At 42.4% G+C, this 17623-nt stretch overlaps 31 non-coding genes across 31 annotated transcripts; all 31 read right to left on the bottom strand.

The window, feature by feature from the left end:
* Positions 1-168: 168 nt before the first annotated feature.
* TRNAA-UGC (transfer RNA alanine (anticodon UGC)) lies at positions 169-240 on the bottom strand. The gene has a single exon. It is a non-coding gene; the product is annotated as a tRNA-Ala (tRNA).
* Positions 241-514: 274 nt separating this feature from the next.
* On the bottom strand, positions 515-586 carry TRNAA-UGC (transfer RNA alanine (anticodon UGC)). Its single transcript has one exon. It is a non-coding gene; the product is annotated as a tRNA-Ala (tRNA).
* Positions 587-859: 273 nt separating this feature from the next.
* On the bottom strand, positions 860-931 carry TRNAA-CGC (transfer RNA alanine (anticodon CGC)). The gene has a single exon. It is a non-coding gene; the product is annotated as a tRNA-Ala (tRNA).
* A 969-nt stretch (positions 932-1900) lies between these two features.
* On the bottom strand, positions 1901-1972 carry TRNAA-UGC (transfer RNA alanine (anticodon UGC)). Its single transcript has one exon. It is a non-coding gene; the product is annotated as a tRNA-Ala (tRNA).
* A 275-nt stretch (positions 1973-2247) lies between these two features.
* Positions 2248-2319, bottom strand: TRNAA-UGC (transfer RNA alanine (anticodon UGC)). Its single transcript has one exon. It is a non-coding gene; the product is annotated as a tRNA-Ala (tRNA).
* A 276-nt stretch (positions 2320-2595) lies between these two features.
* TRNAA-UGC (transfer RNA alanine (anticodon UGC)) lies at positions 2596-2667 on the bottom strand. The gene has a single exon. It is a non-coding gene; the product is annotated as a tRNA-Ala (tRNA).
* Positions 2668-2942: 275 nt separating this feature from the next.
* TRNAA-CGC (transfer RNA alanine (anticodon CGC)) lies at positions 2943-3014 on the bottom strand. The gene has a single exon. It is a non-coding gene; the product is annotated as a tRNA-Ala (tRNA).
* A 619-nt stretch (positions 3015-3633) lies between these two features.
* On the bottom strand, positions 3634-3705 carry TRNAA-CGC (transfer RNA alanine (anticodon CGC)). The gene has a single exon. It is a non-coding gene; the product is annotated as a tRNA-Ala (tRNA).
* Positions 3706-5570: 1865 nt separating this feature from the next.
* TRNAA-UGC (transfer RNA alanine (anticodon UGC)) lies at positions 5571-5642 on the bottom strand. The gene has a single exon. It is a non-coding gene; the product is annotated as a tRNA-Ala (tRNA).
* Positions 5643-5918: 276 nt separating this feature from the next.
* Positions 5919-5990, bottom strand: TRNAA-UGC (transfer RNA alanine (anticodon UGC)). Its single transcript has one exon. It is a non-coding gene; the product is annotated as a tRNA-Ala (tRNA).
* Positions 5991-6265: 275 nt separating this feature from the next.
* On the bottom strand, positions 6266-6337 carry TRNAA-UGC (transfer RNA alanine (anticodon UGC)). Its single transcript has one exon. It is a non-coding gene; the product is annotated as a tRNA-Ala (tRNA).
* Positions 6338-6611: 274 nt separating this feature from the next.
* On the bottom strand, positions 6612-6683 carry TRNAA-CGC (transfer RNA alanine (anticodon CGC)). The gene has a single exon. It is a non-coding gene; the product is annotated as a tRNA-Ala (tRNA).
* Positions 6684-6956: 273 nt separating this feature from the next.
* Positions 6957-7029, bottom strand: TRNAA-UGC (transfer RNA alanine (anticodon UGC)). Its single transcript has one exon. It is a non-coding gene; the product is annotated as a tRNA-Ala (tRNA).
* A 619-nt stretch (positions 7030-7648) lies between these two features.
* TRNAV-UAC (transfer RNA valine (anticodon UAC)) lies at positions 7649-7720 on the bottom strand. The gene has a single exon. It is a non-coding gene; the product is annotated as a tRNA-Val (tRNA).
* A 276-nt stretch (positions 7721-7996) lies between these two features.
* Positions 7997-8068, bottom strand: TRNAA-UGC (transfer RNA alanine (anticodon UGC)). The gene has a single exon. It is a non-coding gene; the product is annotated as a tRNA-Ala (tRNA).
* A 276-nt stretch (positions 8069-8344) lies between these two features.
* On the bottom strand, positions 8345-8416 carry TRNAA-UGC (transfer RNA alanine (anticodon UGC)). Its single transcript has one exon. It is a non-coding gene; the product is annotated as a tRNA-Ala (tRNA).
* Positions 8417-8690: 274 nt separating this feature from the next.
* On the bottom strand, positions 8691-8762 carry TRNAA-CGC (transfer RNA alanine (anticodon CGC)). The gene has a single exon. It is a non-coding gene; the product is annotated as a tRNA-Ala (tRNA).
* A 274-nt stretch (positions 8763-9036) lies between these two features.
* On the bottom strand, positions 9037-9109 carry TRNAA-UGC (transfer RNA alanine (anticodon UGC)). Its single transcript has one exon. It is a non-coding gene; the product is annotated as a tRNA-Ala (tRNA).
* Positions 9110-9381: 272 nt separating this feature from the next.
* On the bottom strand, positions 9382-9453 carry TRNAA-CGC (transfer RNA alanine (anticodon CGC)). Its single transcript has one exon. It is a non-coding gene; the product is annotated as a tRNA-Ala (tRNA).
* A 621-nt stretch (positions 9454-10074) lies between these two features.
* Positions 10075-10146, bottom strand: TRNAA-UGC (transfer RNA alanine (anticodon UGC)). The gene has a single exon. It is a non-coding gene; the product is annotated as a tRNA-Ala (tRNA).
* Positions 10147-11105: 959 nt separating this feature from the next.
* TRNAA-UGC (transfer RNA alanine (anticodon UGC)) lies at positions 11106-11177 on the bottom strand. The gene has a single exon. It is a non-coding gene; the product is annotated as a tRNA-Ala (tRNA).
* Positions 11178-11451: 274 nt separating this feature from the next.
* Positions 11452-11523, bottom strand: TRNAA-CGC (transfer RNA alanine (anticodon CGC)). Its single transcript has one exon. It is a non-coding gene; the product is annotated as a tRNA-Ala (tRNA).
* A 618-nt stretch (positions 11524-12141) lies between these two features.
* TRNAA-CGC (transfer RNA alanine (anticodon CGC)) lies at positions 12142-12213 on the bottom strand. The gene has a single exon. It is a non-coding gene; the product is annotated as a tRNA-Ala (tRNA).
* Positions 12214-13527: 1314 nt separating this feature from the next.
* TRNAA-UGC (transfer RNA alanine (anticodon UGC)) lies at positions 13528-13599 on the bottom strand. Its single transcript has one exon. It is a non-coding gene; the product is annotated as a tRNA-Ala (tRNA).
* A 275-nt stretch (positions 13600-13874) lies between these two features.
* Positions 13875-13946, bottom strand: TRNAA-CGC (transfer RNA alanine (anticodon CGC)). The gene has a single exon. It is a non-coding gene; the product is annotated as a tRNA-Ala (tRNA).
* A 274-nt stretch (positions 13947-14220) lies between these two features.
* On the bottom strand, positions 14221-14293 carry TRNAA-UGC (transfer RNA alanine (anticodon UGC)). Its single transcript has one exon. It is a non-coding gene; the product is annotated as a tRNA-Ala (tRNA).
* A 272-nt stretch (positions 14294-14565) lies between these two features.
* Positions 14566-14637, bottom strand: TRNAA-CGC (transfer RNA alanine (anticodon CGC)). Its single transcript has one exon. It is a non-coding gene; the product is annotated as a tRNA-Ala (tRNA).
* A 623-nt stretch (positions 14638-15260) lies between these two features.
* On the bottom strand, positions 15261-15332 carry TRNAA-UGC (transfer RNA alanine (anticodon UGC)). The gene has a single exon. It is a non-coding gene; the product is annotated as a tRNA-Ala (tRNA).
* Positions 15333-15606: 274 nt separating this feature from the next.
* Positions 15607-15678, bottom strand: TRNAA-UGC (transfer RNA alanine (anticodon UGC)). Its single transcript has one exon. It is a non-coding gene; the product is annotated as a tRNA-Ala (tRNA).
* A 965-nt stretch (positions 15679-16643) lies between these two features.
* On the bottom strand, positions 16644-16715 carry TRNAA-UGC (transfer RNA alanine (anticodon UGC)). The gene has a single exon. It is a non-coding gene; the product is annotated as a tRNA-Ala (tRNA).
* A 274-nt stretch (positions 16716-16989) lies between these two features.
* TRNAA-UGC (transfer RNA alanine (anticodon UGC)) lies at positions 16990-17061 on the bottom strand. Its single transcript has one exon. It is a non-coding gene; the product is annotated as a tRNA-Ala (tRNA).
* Positions 17062-17623: the final 562 nt, after the last annotated feature.

Here is a 17623-nt window from a genome sequence, read left to right as displayed (position 1 = left end):
CTGATACAGTTTTTTTCATCATTGAGAAAAGCCGCTTATCTCTATAGTCAAAGAAAATGGCAGCGCTGTTCGATGAAATGTATTTCATGGTATGCGCACTGGTAACTCGTGGTGCCGTAGTATTACAACAGACAATAAAAAAAGATACCGCAAAAGTCGAGAGCACTTTGGAGGTGCCGGGGATTGAACCCGGGGCTTCTCACATGCAAAGCGAGCGCTCTATCACTGACCTACACCCCCGTTACATCTGGAGCACTCATTAAGAAGTTTCTTGGTGCTCATTACCTTGTTCTAACAATAAAATAATTCAATAGTTGAAATAAACAAAATCAACTCGTCATTGCTGCCTGATACAGTTTTTTTCATCATTGAGAAAAGTCGCTTATCTCTCTAGTCAAAGAAAATGGCAGCACTGTTCGATGAAATGTATTTCATGATATGCGCACCGGTAACTCGTGGTGCCGTAGTATTACAACAGGCAATAAAAAAGATACCGCTAAAGTCGAGAGCACTTTGGAGGTGCCGGGGTCTGAACCCGGGACTACTCACATGCAAAGCGAGCGCTCTACCACTGAGCTACATCCCCGTTACATCTGGAGCACTCATTAACGAGTTTCTTGGTGCTCATCAGCTTCTCCTAACAATAAAATAATTCAATAGTTAAAATAAACAAAATTATCTTGTCATTGCTGCTTGATACAGTTTTTTCATCATTGAGAAAAGTCGCTTATCTCTATAGTCAAAGAAAATTGCAGCGCTGTTCGATGAAATGTATTTCATGATATGCGCACGGGTAACTCGCGGTGGTGTAGTATTACAACAGGCAATAAAAAAGTTACCGCTAAAGTCGAGAGCGCTTTGGAGGTGCCGGGGATTGAACCCGGGACTTCTCAAATGCGAAGCGAGCGCTCTACCACTGAGCTACACCCCCGTTACATCTGGAGCACTCATTAACGAGTTTCTTGGTGCTCATCAGCTTGTTCTAACAATAAAATAATTCAATAGTTGAAATAAACAAAATCATCTCGTCATTGCTGCCTGATACAGCTATTCATCATTGAGGAAAGCTGCAAATTTCTATAGTCAAAGAAATTGGCAGCGCTGTTCGATGAAATGTATTTCATGATATGCGCACCGGTAACTCGTGTTGCCGTAGTATTACAACAGGCAATAAAAAAAAAGATACCGCTAAAGTCGAGAGCGCTTTCGAGGGGCCGGGGTCTGAGCCCGGGACTACTCACATGCGAAGCGAGCGCTCTACCACTGAGCTACACCCCCGTTACATAAGGAGCACTCATTAACGAGTTTCTTGGTGCTCATCTGCTTCTCCTAACAATAAAATAATTCAATAGTTGAAATAAACAAAATCATCCCATCATTTCTGGCTGATACAGTTTTTTTCATCATTGAGAAAAGCCGCTTATCTCTATAGTCAAAGAAAATGGCAGCGCTTTTCGATGAAATGTATTTCATGGTATGCGCACTGGTAACTCGTGGTGCCGTAGTATTACAACAGACAATAAAAAAAGATACCGCAAAAGTCGAGAGCACTTTGGAGGTGCCGGGGATTGAACCCGGAACTTCTCACATGCAAAGCGAGCGCTCTATCACTGACCCACACCCCCGTTACATCTGGAGCACTCATTAACGAGTTTCTTGGTGCTCATTAGCTTGTTCTAACAATAAAATAATTCAATAGTTGAAATAAACAAAATCATCTCGTCATTGCTGCCTGATACAGTTTTTTTCATCATTGAGAAAAGCCGCTTATCTCTATAGTCAAATAAAATGGCAGCGCAGTTCGATGAAATGTATTTCATCATATGCGTACCGATGACTCGTGGTGCCATAGTATTACAACAGGCAATAAAAAAAGATACCGCTAAAGTCGAGAGCGCTTTGGAGGTGCCGGGGATTCAACCCGGGACTTCTCACATGCAAAGCGAGCGCTTTACCACTGAGCTACACCCCCTTTACATCTGGAGCACTCATTAACGAGTTTCTTGGTGCTCATTAGCTTGTTCTAACAATAAAATAATTCAATAGTTGAAATAAACAAAATCATCTCGTCATTGCTGCCTGATACAGTTTTTTTCATCATTGAGAAAAGCCGCTTATCTCTATAGTCAAATAAAATGGCAGCGCAGTTCGATGAAATGTATTTCATCATATGCGTACCGATGACTCGTGGTGCCGTAGTATTACAACAGGCAATAAAAAAAGATACCGCTAAAGTCGAGAGCGCTTTGGAGGTGCCGGGGATTCAACCCGGGACTTCTCACATGCAAAGCGAGCGCTTTACCACTGAGCTACACCCCCTTTACATCTGGAGCACTCATTAACGAGTTTCTTAGTGCTCATCAGCTTGTTAAAACAATAAAATAATCAATTAGTTAAAATAAACAAAATCGTGTCGTCATTGCTGCCTGATACAGTTTTTTTTCATTATTGAGGAAAGCCGCTTATCTCTATAGTCAAAGAAAATGGCAGCGCTGTTCGATGAAATGTATTTCATGATATGCGCACCGGTAACTCGTGGTGCCGTAGTATTACAACAGGCAATAAAAAAAGATACCGCTAAAGTCGAGAGCACTTTGGAGGTGCCGGGGATTGAACCCAAGACTTCTCACATGCAAAACGAGCGCTCTACCACTGAGCTACACCCCCGTTACATCTGGAGCACTCATTACCGAGTTTCTTGGTGCTCATCAGCTTGTTCTAACAATAAAATAATTCAATAGTTGAAATAAACAAAATCATCTCGTCATTGCTGCCTGATACAGTTTTTTCATCATTGAGGAAAGCTGCATATTTCTATAGTCAAAGAAAATGGCAGCGCTGTTCGATGAAATGTATTTCATGATATGCGCACCGGTAACTCGTGTTGCCGTAGTATTACAACAGGCAATAAAAAAAAGTTACCGGTAAAGTCGAGAGCGCTTTGGAGGTGCCGGGGATTGAACCCGGGACTTCTCACATGCGAAGCGAGCGCTCTACCACTGAGCTACACCCCCGTTACATCTGGAGCACTCATTAACGAGTTTCTTGGTGCTCATCAGCTTGTTCTAACAATAAAATAATTCAATAGTTGAAATAAACAAAATCATCTCGTCATTGCTGCCTGATACAGTTTTTTCATCATTGAGGAAAGCTGCATATTTCTATAGTCAAAGAAATTGGCAGCGCTGTTCGATGAAATGTATTTTATGATATGCGCACCGGTAACTCGTGGTGCCGTAGTATTACAACAGACAATAAAAAAAGATACCGCTAAAGTCGAGAGCGCTTTCGAGGTGCCGGGGTCTGAACCCGGGACTACTCACATGCAAAGCGAGCGCTCTACCACTGAGATACATCCCCGTTACATCTGGAGCACTCATTAACGAGTTTCTTGGTGCTCATCAGCTTCTCCTAACAATAAAATAATTCAATAGTTAAAATAAACAAAATTATCTTGTCATTGCTGCTTGATACAGTTTTTTCATCATTGAGAAAAGTCGCTTATCTCTATAGTCAAAGAAAATTGCAGCGCTGTTCGATGAAATGTATTTCATGATATGCGCACGGGTAACTCGCGGTGGTGTAGTATTACAACAGGCAATAAAAAAGTTACCGCTAAAGTCGAGAGCGCTTTGGAGGTGCCGGGGATTGAACCCGGGACTTCTCAAATGCGAAGCGAGCGCTCTACCACTGAGCTACACCCCCGTTACATCTGGAGCACTCATTAACGAGTTTCTTGGTGCTCATCAGCTTGTTCTAACAATAAAATAATTCAATAGTTGAAATAAACAGAATCATCTCGTCATTGCTGCCTGATACAGCTATTCATCATTGAGGAAAGCTGCAAATTTCTATAGTCAAAGAAATTGGCAGCGCTGTTCGATGAAATGTATTTCATGATATGCGCACCGATAACTCGTGTTGCCGTAGTATTACAACAGGCAATAAAAAAAAGATACCGCTAAAGTCGAGAGCGCTTTCGAGGGGCCGGGGTCTGAGCCCGGGACTACTCACATGCGAAGCGAGCGCTCTACCACTGAGCTACACCCCCGTTACATAAGGAGCACTCATTAACGAGTTTCTTGGTGCTCATTACCTTGTTCTAACAATAAAATAATTCAATAGTTGAAAAAAACTATTGAATTATTTTATTGTTAGAACAAGGTAATGAGCACCAAGAAACTCGTTAATGAGTGCTCCTTATGTAACGGGGGTGTAGCTCAGTGGTAGAGCGCTCGCTTCGCATGTGAGTAGTCCCGGGCTCAGACCCCGGCCCCTCGAAAGCGCTCTCGACTTTAGCGGTATCTTTTTTTTATTGCCTGTTGTAATACTACGGCAACACGAGTTATCGGTGCGCATATCATGAAATACATTTCATCGAACAGCGCTGCCAATTTCTTTGACTATAGAAATTTGCAGCTTTCCTCAATGATGAATAGCTGTATCAGGCAGCAATGACGAGATGATTCTGTTTATTTCAACTATTGAATTATTTTATTGTTAGAACAAGCTGATGAGCACCAAGAAACTCGTTAATGAGTGCTCCAGATGTAACGGGGGTGTAGCTCAGTGGTAGAGCGCTCGCTTCGCATTTGAGAAGCCGATACCCTTTACCCCATTCAAAACTAGAACGCGCGCAAGAAGTAGCCTTTAGAATGTTACAAACGAGATCGTACCCATCACGGGGCCGACTCAGCCATTATAACTCAGACATAAATTCACAGTGCCCAGATTGCACAGAAGTGTACTGTTCACTCGCGCACATGCTCTGGCAATGTCCCGCGTTACCTCAGGGACCTCTCACCAGTGAGTCCGACTGGGAGGAGGCACTCAGGAGCCCCAATCTCCGAAACCAACTTAAGGCAGTCCAGAGGGCCCAAGAACTGGCGGAACGCCACCACGTTCCCGCCCCGACTCGGGCGTCGCCTACGGTAGCGGCTGCTAGGATGTCCCACGTGGGCACCCTGGTGGCTTAAACTCCTCAGGACCATATATTAAAGTTCTTGACTGACTGACTGATAGTTGAAATAAACAAAATCAACTCGTCATTGCTGCCTGATACAGTTTTTTTCATCATTAAGAAAAGCCGCTTATCTCTATAGTCAAAGAAAATGGCAGCGCTGTTCGATGAATTTTATTTCATGGTATGCGCACTGGTAACTCGTGGTGCCGTAGTAATACAACAGACAATAAAAAAAGATACCGCAAAAGTCGAGAGCACTTTGGAGGTGCCGGGGATTGAACCCGGAACTTCTCACATGCAAAGCGAGCGCTCTATCACTGACCTACACCCCCGTTACATCTGGAGCACTCATTAACGAGTTTCTTGGTGCTCATTAGCTTGTTCTAACAATAAAATAATTCAATAGTTGAAATAAACAAAATCATCTCGTCATTGCTGCCTGATACAGTTTTTTTCATCATTGAGAAAAGCCGCTTATCTCTATAGTCAAATAAAATGGCAGCGCAGTTCGATGAAATGTATTTCATCATATGCGTACCGATGACTCGTGGTGCCGTAGTATTACAACAGGCAATAAAAAAAAATACCGCTAAAGTCGAGAGCGCTTTGGAGGTGCCGGGGATTCAACCCGGGACTTCTCACATGCAAAGCGAGCGCTTTACCACTGAGCTACACCCCCTTTACATCTGGAGCACTCATTAACGAGTTTCTTAGTGCTCATCAGCTTGTTAAAACAATAAAATAATCAATTAGTTAAAATAAACAAAATCGTCTCGTCATTGCTGCCTGATACAGTTTTTTTTCATTATTGAGGAAAGCCGCTTATCTCTATAGTCAAAGAAAATGGCAGCGCAGTTCGATGAAATGTATTTCATCATATGCGTACCGATGACTCGTGGTGCCGTAGTATTACAACAGGCAATAAAAAAAGATACCGCTAAAGTCGAGAGCGCTTTGGAGGTGCCGGGGATTCAACCCGGGACTTCTCACATGCAAAGCGAGCGCTTTACCACTGAGCTACACCCCCTTTACATCTGGAGCACTCATTAACGAGTTTCTTAGTGCTCATCAGCTTGTTAAAACAATAAAATAATCAATTAGTTAAAATAAACAAAATCGCCTCGTCATTGCTGCCTGATACAGTTTTTTTCATTATTGAGGAAAGCCGCTTATCTCTATAGTCAAAGAAAATGGCAGCGCTGTTCGATGAAATGTATTTCATGATATGCGCACCGGTAACTCGTGGTGCCGTAGTATTACAACAGGCAATAAAAAAAGATACCGCTAAAGTCGAGAGCACTTTGGAGGTGCCGGGGATTGAACCCAAGACTTCTCACATGCAAAGCGAGCGCTCTACCACTGAGCTACACCCCCGTTACATCTGGAGCACTCATTACCGAGTTTCTTGGTGCTCATCAGCTTGTTCTAACAATAAAATAATTCAATAGTTGAAATAAACAAAATCATCTCGTCATTGCTGCCTGATACAGTTTTTTCATCATTGAGGAAAGCTGCATATTTCTATAGTCAAAGAAAATGGCAGCGCTGTTCGATGAAATGTATTTCATGATATGCGCACCGGTAACTCGTGTTGCCGTAGTATTACAACAGGCAATAAAAAAAGTTACCGGTAAAGTCGAGAGCGCTTTGGAGGTGCCGGGGATTGAACCCGGGACTTCTCACATGCGAAGCGAGCGCTCTACCACTGAGCTACACCCCCGTTACATCTGGAGCACTCATTAACGAGTTTCTTGGTGCTCATCAGTTTGTTCTAACAATAAAATAATTCAATAGTTGAAATAAACAAAATCATCTCGTCATTGCTGCCTGATACAGTTTTTCATCATTGAGGAAAGCTGCATATTTCTATAGTCAAAGAAATTGGCAGCGCTGTTCGATGAAATGTATTTTATGATATGCGCACCGGTAACTCGTGGTGCCGTAGTATTACAACAGACAATAAAAAAAGATACCGCTAAAGTCGAGAGCGCTTTCGAGGTGCCGGGGTCTGAACCCGGGACTACTCACATGCAAAGCGAGCGCTCTACCACTGAGCTACATCCCCGTTACATCTGGAGCACTCATTAACGAGTTTCTTGGTGCTCATCAGCTTCTCCTAACAATAAAATAATTCAATAGTTAAAATAAACAAAATTATCTTGTCATTGCTGCTTGATACAGTTTTTTCATCATTGAGAAAAGTCGCTTATCTCTATAGTCAAAGAAAATTGCAGCGCTGTTCGATGAAATGTATTTCATGATATGCGCACGGGTAACTCGCGGTGGTGTAGTATTACAACAGGCAATAAAAAAGTTACCGCTAAAGTCGAGAGCGCTTTGGAGGTGCCGGGGATTGAACCCGGGACTTCTCAAATGCAAAGCGAGCGCTCTATCACTGACCTACACCCCCGTTACATCTGGAGCACTCATTAAGAAGTTTCTTGGTGCTCATTACCTTGTTCTAACAATAAAATAATTCAATAGTTGAAATAAACAAAATCAACTCGTCATTGCTGCCTGATACAGTTTTTTTCATCATTGAGAAAAGCCGCTTATCTCTATAGTCAAATAAAATGGCAGCGCAGTTCGATGAAATGTATTTCATCATATGCGTACCGATGACTCGTGGTGCCGTAGTATTACAACAGGCAATAAAAAAAGATACCGCTAAAGTCGAGAGCGCTTTGGAGGTGCCGGGGATTCAACCCGGGACTTCTCACATGTAAAGCGAGCGCTTTACCACTGAGCTACACCCCCTTTACATCTGGAGCACTCATTAACGAGTTTCTTAGTGCTCATCAGCTTGTTAAAACAATAAAATAATCAATTAGTTAAAATAAACAAAATCGTGTCGTCATTGCTGCCTGATACAGTTTTTTTTCATTATTGAGGAAAGCCGCTTATCTCTATAGTCAAAGAAAATGGCAGCGCTGTTCGATGAAATGTATTTCATGATATGCGCACCGATGACTCGTGGTGCCGTAGTATTACAACAGGCAATAAAAAAAGATACCGCTAAAGTCGAGAGCGCTTTGGAGGTGCCGGGGATTCAACCCGGGACTTCTCACATGCAAAGCGAGCGCTTTACCACTGAGCTACACCCCCTTTACATCTGGAGCACTCATTAACGAGTTTCTTAGTGCTCATCAGCTTGTTAAAACAATAAAATAATCAATTAGTTAAAATAAACAAAATCGTCTCGTCATTGCTGCCTGATACAGTTTTTTTTCATTATTGAGGAAAGCCGCTTATCTCTATAGTCAAAGAAAATGGCAGCGCTGTTCGATGAAATGTATTTCATGATATGCGCACCGGTAACTCGTGGTGCCGTAGTATTACAACAGGCAATAAAAAAAGATACCGCTAAAGTCGAGAGCACTTTGGAGGTGCCGGGGATTGAACCCAAGACTTCTCACATGCAAAGCGAGCGCTCTACCACTGAGCTACACCCCCGTTACATCTGGAGCACTCATTACCGAGTTTCTTGGTGCTCATCAGCTTGTTCTAACAATAAAATAATTCAATAGTTGAAATAAACAAAATCATCTCGTCATTGCTGCCTGATACAGTTTTTTCATCATTGAGGAAAGCTGCATATTTCTATAGTCAAAGAAAATGGCAGCGCTGTTCGATGAAATGTATTTCATGATATGCGCACCGGTAACTCGTGTTGCCGTAGTATTACAACAGGCAATAAAAAAAGTTACCGGTAAAGTCGAGAGCGCTTTGGAGGTGCCGGGGATTGAACCCGGGACTTCTCACATGCGAAGCGAGCGCTCTACCACTGAGCTACACCCCCGCTACATCTGGAGCACTCATTAACGAGTTTCTTGGTGCTCATCAGCTTGTTCTAACAATAAAATAATTCAATAGTTGAAATAAACAAAATCATCTCGTCATTGCTGCCTGATACAGTTTTTTCATCATTGAGGAAAGCTGCATATTTCTATAGTCAAAGAAATTGGCAGCGCTGTTCGATGAAATGTATTTTATGATATGCGCACCGGTAACTCGTGGTGCCGTAGTATTACTACAGACAATAAAAAAAGATACCGCTAAAGTCGAGAGCGCTTTCGAGGTGCCGGGGTCTGAACCCGGGACTACTCACATGCAAAGCGAGCGCTCTACCACTGAGCTACATCCCCGTTACATCTGGAGCACTCATTAACGAGTTTCTTGGTGCTCATCAGCTTCTCCTAACAATAAAATAATTCAATAGTTAAAATAAACAAAATTATCTTGTCATTGCTGCTTGATACAGTTTTTTCATCATTGAGAAAAGTCGCTTATCTCTATAGTCAAAGAAAATTGCAGCGCTGTTCGATGAAATGTATTTCATGATATGCGCACGGGTAACTCGCGGTGGTGTAGTATTACAACAGGCAATAAAAAAGTTACCGCTAAAGTCGAGAGCGCTTTGGAGGTGCCGGGGATTGAACCCGGGACTTCTCAAATGCGAAGCGAGCGCTCTACCACTGAGCTACACCCCCGTTACATCTGGAGCACTCATTAACGAGTTTCTTGGTGCTCATCAGCTTGTTCTAACAATAAAATAATTCAATAGTTGAAATAAACAGAATCATCTCGTCATTGCTGCCTGATACAGCTATTCATCATTGAGGAAAGCTGCAAATTTCTATAGTCAAAGAAATTGGCAGCGCTGTTCGATGAAATGTATTTCATGATATGCGCACCGGTAACTCGTGTTGCCGTAGTATTACAACAGGCAATAAAAAAAAGATACCGCTAAAGTCGAGAGCGCTTTCGAGGGGCCGGGGTCTGAGCCCGGGACTACTCACATGCGAAGCGAGCGCTCTACCACTGAGCTACACCCCCGTTACATCTGGAGCACTCATTAACGAGTTTCTTGGTGCTCATCAGCTTCTCCTAACAATAAAATAATTCAATAGTTGAAATAAACAAAATCATCCCGTCATTTCTGGCTGATACAGTTTTTTTCATCATTGAGAAAAGCCGCTTATCTCTATAGTCAAAGAAAAAGGCAGCGCTGTTCGATGAAATGTATTTCATGGTATGCGCACCGGTAACTCGTGGTGCCGTAGTATTACAACAGACAATAAAAAAAGATACCGCAAAAGTCGAGAGCACTTTGGAGGTGCCGGGGATTGAACCCGGGACTTCTCACATGCAAAGCGAGCGCTCTATCACTGACCTACACCCCCGTTACATCTGGAGCACTCATTAAGAAGTTTCTTGGTGCTCATAACCTTGTTCTAACAATAAAATAATTCAATAGTTGAAATAAACAAAATCAACTCGTCATTGCTGCCTGATACAGTTTTTTTCATCATTGAGAAAAGCCGCTTATCTCTATAGTCAAAGAAAATGGCAGCGCTGTTCGATGAATTGTATTTCATGGTATGCGCACTGGTAACTCGTGGTGCCGTAGTATTACAACAGACAATAAAAAAAGATACCGCAAAAGTCGAGAGCACTTTGGAGGTGCCGGGGATTGAACCCGGAACTTCTCACATGCAAAGCGAGCGCTCTATCACTGACCTACACCCCCGTTACATCTGGAGCACTCATTAACGAGTTTCTTGGTGCTCATTAGCTTGTTCTAACAATAAAATAATTCAATAGTTGAAATAAACAAAATCATCTCGTCATTGCTGCCTGATACAGTTTTTTTCATCATTGAGAAAAGCCGCTTATCTCTATAGTCAAATAAAATGGCAGCGCAGTTCGATGAAATGTATTTCATCATATGCGTACCGATGACTCGTGGTGCCGTAGTATTACAACAGGCAATAAAAAAAGATACCGCTAAAGTCGAGAGCGCTTTGGAGGTGCCGGTGATTCAACCCGGGACTTCTCACATGCAAAGCGAGCGCTTTACCACTGAGCTACACCCCCTTTACATCTGGAGCACTCATTAACGAGTTTCTTAGTGCTCATCAGCTTGTTAAAACAATAAAATAATCAATAACAAAATCGTCTCGTCATTGCTGCCTGATACAGTTTTTTTTCATTATTGAGGAAAGCCGCTTATCTCTATAGTCAAAGAAAATGGCAGCGCTGTTCCATTAAATGTATTTCATGATATGCGCACCGGTAACTCGTGGTGCCGTAGTATTACAACAGGCAATAAAAAAAGATACCGCTAAAGTCGAGAGCACTTTGGAGGTGCCGGGGATTGAACCCAAGACTTCTCACATGCAAAGCGAGCGCTCTACCACTGAGCTACACCCCCGTTACATCTGGAGCACTCATTACCGAGTTTCTTGGTGCTCATCAGCTTGTTCTAACAATAAAATAATTCAATAGTTGAAATAAACAAAATCATCTCGTCATTGCTGCCTGATACAGTTTTTTCATCATTGAGGAAAGCTGCATATTTCTATAGTCAAAGAAAATGGCAGCGCTGTTCGATGAAATGTATTTCATGATATGCGCACCGGTAACTCGTGTTGCCGTAGTATTACAACAGGCAATAAAAAAAGTTACCGGTAAAGTCGAGAGCGCTTTGGAGGTGCCGGGGATTGAACCCGGGACTTCTCACATGCGAAGCGAGCGCTCTACCACTGAGCTACACCCCCGTTACATCTGGAGCACTCATTAACGAGTTTCTTGGTGCTCATCAGCTTGTTCTAACAATAAAATAATTCAATAGTTGAAATAAACAAAATCATCTCGTCATTGCTGCCTGATCCAGTTTTTTCATCATTGAGGAAAGCTGCATATTTCTATAGTCAAAGAAATTGGCAGCGCTGTTCGATGAAATGTATTTTATGATATGCGCACCGGTAACTCGTGGTGCCGTAGTATTACAACAGACAATAAAAAAGATACCGCTAAAGTCGAGAGCGTTTTCGAGGTGCCGGGGTCTGAACCCGGGACTACTCACATGCAAAGCGAGCGCTCTACCCCTGAGCTACATCCCCGTTACATCTGGAGCACTCATTAACGAGTTTCTTGGTGCTCATCAGCTTCTCCTAACAATAAAATAATTCAATAGTTAAAATAAACGAAATTATCTTGTCATTGCTGCTTGATACAGTTTTTTCATCATTGAGAAAAGTCGCTTATCTCTATAGTCAAAGAAAATTGCAGCGCTGTTCGATGAAATGTATTTCATGATATGCGCACGGGTAACTCGCGGTGGTGTAGTATTACAACAGGCAATAAAAAAGTTACCGCTAAAGTCGAGAGCGCATTGGAGGTGCCGGGGATTGAACCCGGGACTTCTCAAATGCGAAGCGAGCGCTCTACCACTGAGCTACACCCCCGTTACATCTGGAGCACTCATTAACGAGTTTCTTGGTGCTCATCAGCTTGTTCTAACAATAAAATAATTCAATAGTTGAAATAAACAAAACCATCTCGTCATTGCTGCCTGATACAGCTATTCATCATTGAGGAAAGCTGCAAATTTCTATAGTCAAAGAAATTGGCAGCGCTGTTCGATGAAATGTATTTCATGATATGCGCACCGGTAACTCGTGTTGCCGTAGTATTACAACAGGCAATAAAAAAAAGATACCGCTAAAGTCGAGAGCGCTTTCGAGGGGCCGGGGTCTGAGCCCGGGACTACTCACATGCGAAGCGAGCGCTCTACCACTGAGCTACACCCCCGTTACATAAGGAGCACTCATTAACGAGTTTCTTGGTGCTCATCAGCTTCTCCTAACAATAAAATAATTGAATAGTTGAAATAAACAAAATCATCCCGTCATTTCTGGCTGATACAGTTTTTTTCATCATTGAGAAAAGCCGCTTATCTCTATAGTCAAAGAAAATGGCAGCGCTGTTCGATGAAATGTATTTCATGGTATGCGCACTGGTAACTCGTGGTGCCGTAGTATTACAACAGACAATAAAAAAAGATACCGCAAAAGTCGAGAGCACTTTGGAGGTGCCGGGGATTGAACCCGGGACTTCTCACATGCAAAGCGAGCGCTCTATCTCTGACCTACACCCCCGTTACATCTGGAGCACTCATTAAGAAGTTTCTTGGTGCTCATTACCTTGTTCTAACAATAAAATAATTCAATAGTGGAAATAAACAAAATCATCTCGTCATTGCTGCCTGATACAGTTTTTTTCATCATTGAGAAAAGTCGCTTATCTCTCTAGTCAAAGAAAATGGCAGCGCTGTTCGATGAAATGTATTTCATGATGTGCGCACCGGTAACTCGTGGTGACGTAGTATTACAACAGGCAATAAAAAAAGATACCGCTAAAGTCGAGAGCGCTTTCGAGGGGCCGGGGTCTGAGCCCGGGACTACTCACATGCAAAGCGAGCGCTCTACCACTGAGCTACACCCCCGTTACATAGGGAGCACTCATTAACGAGTTTCTTGGTGCTCATCAGCTTCTCCTAACAATAAAATAACTCAATAGTTGAAATAAACAAAATCATCCCGTCATTTCTGGCTGATACAGTTTTTTTCATCATTGAGAAAAGCCGCTTATCTATATAGTCAAAGAAAATGGCAGCGCTGTTCGATGAAATGTATTTCATGATATGCGCACTGGTAACTCGTGGTGCCGTAGTATTACAACAGGCAATAAAAAAGATACCGCTAAAGTCGAGAGCACTTTGGAGGTGCCGGGGATTGAACCCGGAACTTCTCACTTGCAATGCGAGCGCTTTACCACTGAGCTACACCCCCGTTACATCTGGAGCACTCATTAACGAGTTTCTTGGTGCTCATTAGCTTGTTCTAACAATAAAATAATTCAATAGTTGAAATAAACAAAATCATCTCGTCATTGCTGCCTGATACAGTTTTTTTCATCATTGAGAAAAGCCGCTTATCTCTATAGTCAAATAAAATGGCAGCGCTGTTCGATGAAATGTATTTCATCATATGCGTACCGATGACTCGTGGTGCCATAGTATTACAACAGGCAATAAGAAAAGATACCGCTAAAGTCGAGAGCACTTTGGAGGTGCCGGGGATTGAACCCAAGACTTCTCACATGCGAAGCGAGCGCTCTACCACTGAGCTACACCCCCGTTACATCTGGAGAACTCATTAACGAGTTTCTTGGTGCTCATCAGCTTGTTCTAACAATAAAATAATTCAATAGTTGAAATAAACAAAATCATCTCGTCATTGTTGCCTGATACAGTTTTTTCATCATTGAGGAAAGCTGCATATTTCTATAGTCAAAGAAATTGGCAGCGCTGTTCGATGAAATGTATTTTATGATATGCGCACCGGTAACTCGTGGTGCCGTAGTATTACAACAGGCAATAAAAAAAGATACCGCTAAAGTCGAGAGCGCTTTCGAGGTGCCGGGGTCTGAACCCGGGACTACTCACATGCAAAGCGAGCGCTCTACCACTGAGCTACATCCCCGTTACATCTGGAGCACTCATTAACGAGTTTCTTGGTGCTCATCAGCTTCTCCTAACAATAAAATAATTCAATAGTTAAAATAAACAAAATTATCTTGTCATTGCTGCTTGATACAGTTTTTTCATCATTGAGAAAAGTCTCTTATCTCTATAGTCAAAGAAAATTGCAGCGCTGTTCGATGAAATGTATTTCATGATATGCGCACGGGTAACTCGCGGTGGTGTAGTATTACAACAGGCAATAAAAAAGTTACCGCTAAAGTCGAGAGCGCTTTGGAGGTGCCGGGGATTGAACCCGGGACTTCTCACATGCGAAGCGAGCGCTCTACCACTGAGCTACACCCCCGTTACATCTGGAGCACTCATTAACGAGTTTCTTGGTGCTCATCAGCTTGTTCTAACAATAAAATAATTCAATAGTTGAAATAAACAAAATCATCTCGTCATTGCTGCCTGATACAGTTTTTTCATCATTGAGGAAAGCTGCAAATTTCTATAGTCAAAGAAATTGGCAGCGCTGTTCGATGAAATGTATTTCATGATATGCGCACCGGTAACTCGTGTTGCCGTAGTATTACAACAGGCAATAAAAAAAAAGATACCGCTAAAGTCGAGAGCGCTTTCGAGGGGCCGGGGTCTGAGCCCGGGACTACTCACATGCAAAGCGAGCTCTCTACCACTGAGCTACACCCCCGTTACATAAGGAGCACTCATTAACGAGTTTCTTGGTGCTCATCAGCTTCTCCTAACAATAAAATAATTCAATAGTTGAAATAAACAAAATCATCCCGTCATTTCTGGCTGATACAGTTTTTTTCATCATTGAGAAAAGCCGCTTATCTCTATAGTCAAAGAAAATGGCAGCGCTGTTCGATGAAATGTACTTCATGGTATGCGCACTGGTAACTCGTGGTGCCGTAGTATTACAACAGACAATAAAAAAAGATACCGCAAAAGTCGAGAGCACTTTGGAGGTGCCGGGGATTGAACCCGGGACTTCTCACATGCAAAGCGAGCGCTCTATCACTGACCTACACCCCCGTTACATCTGGAGCACTCATTAACAAGTTTCTTGGTGCTCATTACCTTGTTCTAACAATAAAATAATTCAATAGTTGAAATAAACAAAATCATCTCGTCATTGCTGCCTGATACAGTTTTTTTCATCATTGAGAAAAGTCGCTTATCTCTCTAGTCAAAGAAAATGGCAGCGCTGTTCGATGAAATGTATTTCAAGATGTGCGCACCGGTAACTCGTGGTGCCGTAGTATTACAACAGGCAATAAAAAAGATACCGCTAAAGTCGAGAGCACTTTGGAGGTGCCGGGGATTGAACCCGGAACTTCTCACTTGCAATGCGAGCACTCTACCACTGAGCTACACCCCCGTTACATCTGGAGCACTCATTAACGAGTTTCTTGGTGCTCATTAGCTTGTTCTAACAATAAATATTTCAATAGTTGAAATAAAGAAAATCATCTCGTTATTGCTGCCTGATACAGTTTTTTTCATCATTGAGGAAAGCCGCTTATATCTATAGTCAAAGAAATGGCAGCGCTGTTCGATGAAATGTATTTCATGATATGCGCACCGGAAACTCGTGGTGCCGCAGTATTACAACAGGCAATAAATAAAGATACCGCTAAAGTCGAGAGCGCTTTGGAGGTGCCGGGGATTGAACCCGAGACTTCTCACATGCAAAGCTAGTGCTCTACCACTGAGCTACACCCCTGTTACATCTGGAGCACTCATTAACGAGTTTCTTGGTGCTCATCAGCTTGTTCTAACAATAGGATAATTCAATATTGAAATAAACAAAATCATCTCGTCATTGCTGCCTGATACAGTTTTTTCATCATTGAGGAAAGCCTCTTATCTCTATAGTCAAAGAAAATGGCAGCGCTGTTCGATGAAATGTATTTCATGATATGCGCACCGGTAACTCGTGGTGCCGTAGTATTACAACAAGCAATAAAAAAAGATACCGCTAAAGTCGAGAGCGCTTTCGAGGTGCCGGGGTCTGAACCCGGGACTACTCACATGCATAGCGAGCGCTCTACTACTGAGCTATACCCCCGTTACATCTGGAGCACTCATTAACAAGTTTCTTGGTGCTCATCAGCTTCTCCTAACCATAAAATAATTCAATAGTTGACATGAACAAATTCATCTCGTCATTGCTGCCTTATACAGTTTTTTTCATCATTGAGAAAAGCTGCCTATCTCTATAGTCGAAGAAAATGGCAGCGCTGTTCGATGAAATGTATTTCATGGTATGCGCACTGGTAACTCGTGGTGCCGTAGTATTACAACAGACAATAAAAAAAGATACCGCAAAAGTCGAGAGCACTTTGGAGGTGCCGGGGATTGAACCCGGGACTTCTCACATGCAAAGCGAGCGCTCTATCACTGACCTACACCCCCGTTACATCTGGAGCACTCATTAACAAGTTTCTTGGTGCTCATTACCTTGTTCTAACAATAAAATAATTCAATAGTTGAAATAAACAAAATCATCTCGTCATTGCTGCCTGATACAGTTTTTTTCATCATTGAGAAAAGTCGCTTATCTCTCTAGTCAAAGAAAATGGCAGCGCTGTTCGATGAAATGTATTTCAAGATGTGCGCACCGGTAACTCGTGGTGCCGTAGTATTACAACAGGCAATAAAAAAGATACCTCTAAAGTCGAGAGCACTTTGGAGGTGCCGGGGATTGAACCCGGGACTACTCACATGCAAAGCGAGCGCTCTACCACTGAGCTACACCCCCTTTACATCTGGAGCACTCATTAACGAGTTTCTTGGTGCTCATTAGCTTGTTCTAACAATAAAATAATTCAATAGTTGAAATAAACAAAATCATTTCGTCACTGCTGCCTGATACAGTTTTTTCACCATTGAGGAACGCTGCATATTTCTATAGTAAAATAATGGCAGCGCTGTTCAATGAAATGTATTTCATGATATGCACACGGGTAACTCGTGGTGCCGTGGTATTACAACAAGCAATAAAAAAAGATACCGCTAAAGTCGAGAGCGCTTTCGAGGTGCCGGGGTCTGAACCCGGGACTACTCACATGCATAGCGAGCGCTCTACTACTGAGTTATACCCCCGTTACATCTGGAGCACTCATTAACAAGTTTCTTGGTGCTCATCAGCTTCTCCTAACCATAAAATAATTCAATAGTTGACATAAACAAATTCATCTCGTCATTGCTGCCTTATACAGTTTTTTTCATCATTGAGAAAAGCTGCCTATCTCTATAGTCAAAGAAAATGGCAGCGCTGTTCGATGAAATGTATTTAATGATATGCGCACGGGTAACTCGTG

Source organism: Rhipicephalus microplus, chromosome 3, assembly GCF_043290135.1.
Source record: "Rhipicephalus microplus isolate Deutch F79 chromosome 3, USDA_Rmic, whole genome shotgun sequence".
Taxonomy (NCBI): Eukaryota; Metazoa; Arthropoda; class Arachnida; order Ixodida; family Ixodidae; genus Rhipicephalus; species Rhipicephalus microplus.
The sequence above is the reverse complement of the archived record's forward strand: the minus strand, read 5'-3'. Positions and strand labels throughout refer to the sequence as shown.